Below are 6749 nucleotides of genomic sequence, written 5' to 3' on the forward strand. Positions count from 1 at the left end.
GTGTTTTGGAAACTGTGCTCTTTTTTCTCATCTTAAATGGTTCCAGTGATCTTTCCTCTAAGAAGTTCAGGTAGTTTGCAGGCTTTGGAAAAAGCATTTGAAAAATTAGGTTAAGGGGATTCCTCTTGTATTATCTCAGTGAAATCTCTGCTGGGCTGAGGTGGCACAGGGTAGTAAACCACCCATTTTAAATAACAAGGCAAGCATAAGCAAGATTTTTGGGGGGAAAGCATTTGGGGACCACTGACAAAATAGATTCAAAGAATGAAGTCGGCAGGAAGAAACTGCCTTGATGAGTAGTGTGAAAATTGGTGTGGGAGGGAAAGGAAAGGAACATGTGTCAGTACAGTTTAGGAGATATTAAAATAGCTAGAGCTGAAGTGCAGAGCCTGAGACTATCTGAGTACAGAGCTGAGAGCGAGAAGCAGTGGAGCTGCGTGGGAGGCTTGGAAGAAGGAGAGACAGATCTGACGAGCTGGGCTCGGAAGTGTGGTTGGTGTCGGGGGCTGTGAAGCTGACTGAGGAGACTAAGGGAGGAGTCTGGCAGAGGGAGCCAGCAAAGAGCTGGTTCGTGCATGGGGAAGACTGAACAGCAGAATCAGGGTGAGATCTGATGGGTATTTGGGAAGCTGGAAAACAGGATTTGCTGGGCAAGCTGACTGGGAACGATACGAGGATGGCTTTTGGAGGTGAGGTGAGGATTTGCTGGAGACTGGGTTAAAATTTTGCCTGAAGAGTGGAAGCAGGGACTGGGGAAGAAGGGGTCACACCTAGGGTGGGGGCTGAGGGAAAAGCACTGATGCCCATGCAAATATATGTCCAGCAGAGGAGAATTCAGTGTTGGAGAGTTGCTGGGAAATGAGGTGCAAGGAAGTGGGATTGGGGGTAGCAGAAGTGGAAGACTCTGGGCAGGCTATGCTGATGGTGGGAGCAGGGTCAGCAGGGACAAGCTCTGCTAGGGACCATTCTCCTCCAGTGCCAGGAATACCCACATGCCTGAGTCTTGCCATTTTGTTGCTATCAGCAGGTAAGTCTGACGAGCTTGGGTCTCGTCCTTATTGATGCTGGGTTTGTTCAGAAGATAACAACTCACTGCCACTATCAGTTATTCCATTAGAGTGGGTATTATAAAATCAGTCAAGGAAGCTAAATGATTTACCGACAATGATTTTTGTGCATGTTGTTATGATGCCACATGAATACATTTTTTGGTAGTTTATCAACGCTTAGTTTTTAAAGAAACAAGATATTGAACACAACTTGACGCCCTCAGTTCACAGCATGGACATGCTCTTGAGGTGCACAAGCACTGTGCATTAGGATCCCCCCTATCTACAGCAGATGAGGGAAGGTGTGTGGTGAATCAGGCAAGGGGTTTTAGGATGAGAGTTTGGTTTCTTTGTCTGCCACAATATTGCCATGTGCTGTGGAGTGCCCAGCTTTTCAGAGATTCTCCTTGACTGTTCATTCTCCATTTTCTGGGTACTTGAGCAGGGTATGGAAAACAGATTTGCAGACCTTTTGAGCATTCATATCTGTAACTGAATCAGCAAGACTTTCTTGAACTTAGAGTGTACTGTAATGTTAAATACCCTAAAATGTCAGCTCTTTAGCTTCAAGACTCTGCTTGTCGGCAGCCGGCAGTTACTTCATCTTATGCTCTCTGTGATTTAGCTAATGCACCACTTTAATGCTACTATTTCCTCACTTCTGAATACTTGATACTGCATGTGCCATAGTATGCTGTAAATACCTGTTTCTAAAAAAAGACCTTAAACATAACATTTCTGCTGAACAGCTTGTCCTGAAATACAGAGGACACCAGAAAGGAAAGGGAAAATAGGCCTAGATTCATGTAAGAGAGAGGAATGCATACACACAGTTTTGTCACTAAGTGTCAGGATATTTCATACAAAGAGGTTATTTCTGTAAAAGAGCAGGCACAAAACACCGGTGTAAGGGCTTGTACGTGATTCCTGTACAGGAGTCTTTGGAGGAGTATAAAAAAAAGTTGGGGGGAATGAGAGTACAGGTATGGTTTTGGACAAAAAAATTGTTGGATCCTGAAAATGAGGATCAAAAGCTGGACTAGAATGATAGAAGAAGCTGGAGGAGATGAGAGCAAAAAGGAAAATAATTTAAGCAAAAAACAGAGTGTAAAAAGAAGAGAGATCATGGCCGTTACCAGTTATGTCAGAGGGGTACTAGTGGAAGGAATGCAAGAAGGATGTAATGAGATGAACAAGAGCCAGGAGGTTGCCTGGGGGCTGTGTGCTAAGCAACCAGGACTGTTACAGGCAGTTCTTGCTATGCTATATGGTGTGCAACGGCAGGAATTAATGAATCAAGTTTACACAAGGAGGATCTAGGGTTGAGACAAGGTGTGTATACTTCAATGGCAGGGATGACATAGCTATCACTGACAGTAACTGGGAAGTGAGATGTTGGAGGGAACTGTAAGACACCAAAGAAGGCAGAGACCTAGTTATCAATATAATAAGGAAAGCAGAGGGATTTTATGAGGCCCTGTCTCCCATGAAACCAGCCTGGAAGGAGGTCATTCATTTCCACCATGGAAAGTGTGCATCACGTTCTAAGCTTTTCTTCCATGCTCCTTTTTCTCCCTTTCTTCCTCCTTTTCAAGTTTCTTATGCTTATCTGGATTCCCTAAAAAAAAGGAGTGGTGGAGGTTGCTCTCCCATGACTGGTTTTGCAGTGGTTTAAATGGCAGTTGATACATGCATGGACATGTAATTAAGAGTTTAGATAAGAATGCCCCATAGCCCATTAGCAGGTAACAAAACAGAGGGGGTGGACTTTGTTCTCACATTATCTGTCAGGCACCAAGAGCACTAACAGAGCCCTGCTGAGCCCCCTGGGGCTTCCTCCACCCTGCCCAGGACCCCATGTCAGCTGCCTGGGGCCATCAGTCCCTGTCCCAGTGGTGCCACAGCAGTGCAGGTCTCCAGCTCCCCATGGCCCCAGCAAACTGGGCTCACCCATGAGCCAATGTCAGCGTGGCTCTGCCTGATGCATCTGGTCTCTTGGCTGAACCTGGCCATCATCTCCAGGTTTTCACTGTTCAGGGACAATGGAGATAGGAAAAGGCTGGTGAGGCTCCTGCCACACTGGCCGAATGGTTGCACTTGGCTCCCAGCTCCCTGTCCTGAAGGAAAAAGCTGTCCCTCACTGCTTCCTGACAATGTTGATGGGAAGTGGCCATACTTACAAAATCAAAAGCCTGTGGTCTTTCTGTCTACAACTACAGGAAAGAAAACAGAGACAATTTTAATCACGCAGTAAGGGTTGGGTTCCAGTGTGTGAGTGACTGTAGTACATTTAATCTCATTCCTCTTTATGTCTGTGGTAATTTATTGGATAGTTCTGTATATTATTTTCTATACTCATTTATTTGAATTTGTTCTTCTCCGTCTTTACATCACTGAATTATACTATGTGTATTTTCCACTCCCATTCTCAACCTCCCTTTCCCAGAGGATCATTTTAGCAGGCTACACGGCCTTTCTATTTCCCATGGCCCTGGCTCTGCCACTTTTCCTCAGGCTGCTGCTCCCTGCCTCTCCGGGAGTTTTTCTGTCAGGCTCTGTGCTGCCTTTTCCCATGTACTCTTTTTTCTCCTCTCTTTGGTTCTTTTCATCCCCAAATTGGCTCTTCCTTTCACTTGCTTTTTTTGTGGGCTGGTTCGTAACAGATTTAGCACACTGGCAGCCTAACTGGTGTTGGCATCCCTGAAAAGGAGGATTTTAAGGAGTGATTTTAGGTGAAAAATGCAATAGCTCTGTAGGTGCTTCAGAAAATTCTTCCAAAAAGGGGGGCAACAGAGGAGAAAGCAGAAGCTATTTCATAGAATCACAGAAATGGTTGGAAGGGACCTCAAGGATCATCTGGTCCAACCTTCCTTGGCAAAAGCATAGTCTAGACAAGATGGCCCAGGACCCTGTCCAGCTGAATCTTAAGTGTCCAATGTTGGGGAAGCCACCACTTCCCTGGGGAGATTATTCAAATGGGTGATTGTTCTCGTTGTGAAAAATTTTCCTCCTGTGTACAATTGGAATCTCCCCAGGAGTAACTTGTACCCATTACCCCTCATCTTTTCCATGTGACTCCTTTTAAAAAGGGCATCTCCATCTTCTTTGTAGCCACCCTTTAAATACTGGAACATGGTGATAAGGTATCCCCTAAACCTTTTTTCTCAAGGCTGAACAAACCCAATTCTCTCAGCCTTTCCTCATATGGCAGGCTTTCAAGTCCTATGATCATCTTGGTGGCCCTTCTCTGGATACCCCTCATCTTTTCCATGTGACTCCTTTTAAAAAGGGCATCTCCATCTTCTTTGTAGCCACCCTTTAAATACTGGAACATGGTGATAAGGTATCCCCTAAACCTTTTTTCTCAAGGCTGAACAAACCCAATTCTCTCAGCCTTTCCTCATATGGCAGGCTTTCAAGTCCTATGATCATCTTGGTGGCCCTTCTCTGGACCCTCTCCAGCCTGTCCAAATCTTTTTTGTATAGTGGGGACCAAAACTGAACACAGTATTCCAGGTGTGGCCTGACAAGCGCTGACTAGAGTGGGATAATGACTTCTTTATCTCTGCTGGTGATGTCTTTGTTGATGCAACCCAGCATCCTGTTGGCTTTCTTTGCCCCAGCAGCACACCGTTCACTCATATTAAGCTTGCAGTTCATCAGGACCCCCGGTCCCTTTCCACAGAGCTGCTCCCCAGCCACGTAGATCCCAGTCTGTGCAGCACTTCCAGATTATGTTTTCCCAGGTGCAAGACCTTACACTTGTCCTTGTTGAACTTCACAAGGTTCTTGTTAGCCCACTCTTTCTCCTGCAGGGTGACTGTCCCTTCCCACTCAATTTGGTATCATCAGCAAACTTCATCAGGGTACACTTGATCCCATCATCCAGATCAATTATGAGGATATTAAACAGCATTGGGCCCAGTATCAACCCCTGAGGGACCCCACTTATGACAGGCTGCCACTTTGAAAAGGAGCTATTTAACGTGTCAGCCAGTGGCCTGTCAGCCGGTTCCCCACCCAGCACACAGACCACTTGTCTAGACTGTAACACATCAGTTTCTCTAGGAGGAGGCCGTGGGGATCCGTGTCAAAAGCCTTGGAGCAATCCAGGTAGACAATGTCTACCACTAGCCCCACATCAGCCGAGAAGGTTACTTTGTCATGGAAGGCAATCAGATTTGACCTTGGTGAGTCCCTGCTGGCTTTTCCCAATCATGTGCTTCATCTGACTATTTGTTTGTTAGCAAGGGCTAACAGTAGCAGGGACTAGCAATATGACTGATCAGAAAGTTGAGCTTTTAATACTGCATGAGAAATGACAGGTTAAAAAAAACCTTGGAAGGCAAGACAGGCAGATGACATAGGATGAAATACAGAAGGAGGCTAAAAGACAGGCATAAGAAGGTGATGTACTGAGAATAGCAAGCAGCTTAATGATGGCAATGAGGAAGGTAGCACTGCAGTTTCTGAGAACAGAAATAAATCCTATGCAGTAATGGAGAGCTGAGATGATCAATGCAGAGAACAAGAATTCTAGCTTGCACCTGTGTTGGAAATTGTGACTTTGTACCTGCCTCACTGCTGTGACGTGTGCTATTCTGTAGGATGCCCCTGTCAGCCTCTTCCTCAGTAGCCCCCAGTCTAGCTCGTCTGTTGTCTCTGTCCTGAACTTGTACTCATTTTTGCATAACACCTTTCAGGGCGTGCTGCTGCAAGTGAAATGATGTCTGACCCTGGCCTTTGTACGGAAAATGAGCCAGATCAGGTGGTTCTTCTAGCCCTTGGCTGTCTGTAGCCTGCTGGAAGTTCCTAGTCCACTAATGATGTTCCATTTCATGGAGCAGGCCAGTCTGCCTGCTGAGACTCCAGTTTCTGGGGTCTGGAGACTCCAGTTTCTGGGATCTGTCTCCCTCCTGTCCATCCGTAGCGAGTTGAACAAGAACAAGGGGGCTGCAAATTTGGGTGAGCAAGGGTCTTGCTTCTAAAGGCACAATTCACACTGATAGAACAGTGCACTCAGAACTGCATGTAGCAAAGCTTGTTTTTTCCATTAATTTTCAATTCTGGCTGTTCCAGGGGGATTTCAACACGTCATCACCTCCTCACTTTCTATGTACCCATGTACATATCAGTATATATGTATTTGCAGTTGGTTTTTTGAAGGGATTAACAGAGCTTAAGCATAGAATGTGGCTCAGCCACTGAGAATGTTATCTGTTTCCAGAGATTTTCCCTACCTTCCACTGAGCTGCCCTGCTGGTACCTTTTTTTTACTTCTGGCTTTAAATGTATCAGGAACACATATAAGTATTGTTGTAATTTCATTCTTTTAATCTTGAGACACACCTTTGTAAGTTTATCACCAGGAGACCTTAAATCCTTATCAATCTACTTAGTTAGTTTACTTGGAGCAAATAACATGCCAGTGTAACTGATATTAATGTGTTTCTGAACTACCCGTATGTGTGTGTGTGTGTGTGTACGTATGCATATAGTTCAGAAAAATACACACACACCCCCCAACGCACACTGTGTACATGTATTTCTGTACTTGGGTAATAGGTGCCATACATGAAGACTCAACATTATTCAACATTTCCAGTTATAGGAGTTCTCATTGTTTATAAAAGTATCAAAATATTGGGTTTTTTCAGGCTAATTTTGAAAATGCTTCTTTAAAAACTGCAGATTTTTCAA

The 6749-nt window shown here is 44.9% G+C and overlaps 1 protein-coding gene across 1 annotated transcript in view; it reads left to right on the forward strand.

Annotated features, from left to right (window-relative positions):
- The first annotated feature begins 612 nt into the window (after positions 1 to 612).
- Positions 613 to 6749, forward strand: part of LOC104295878 (carbohydrate sulfotransferase 9-like) — an 11768-nt gene continuing 5631 nt past the window's right edge. The window contains exon 1 of the mRNA XM_009895688.1: positions 613 to 689. The gene's annotated coding sequence lies outside the window, so the exon portion shown is untranslated. The remainder of the gene's footprint in view (positions 690 to 6749) is intronic.

The sequence above is a fragment of the Charadrius vociferus genome, unplaced genomic scaffold (assembly GCF_000708025.1).
Source record: "Charadrius vociferus isolate BGI_N301 unplaced genomic scaffold, ASM70802v2 scaffold111, whole genome shotgun sequence".
NCBI lineage: Eukaryota > Metazoa > Chordata > Aves > Charadriiformes > Charadriidae > Charadrius > Charadrius vociferus.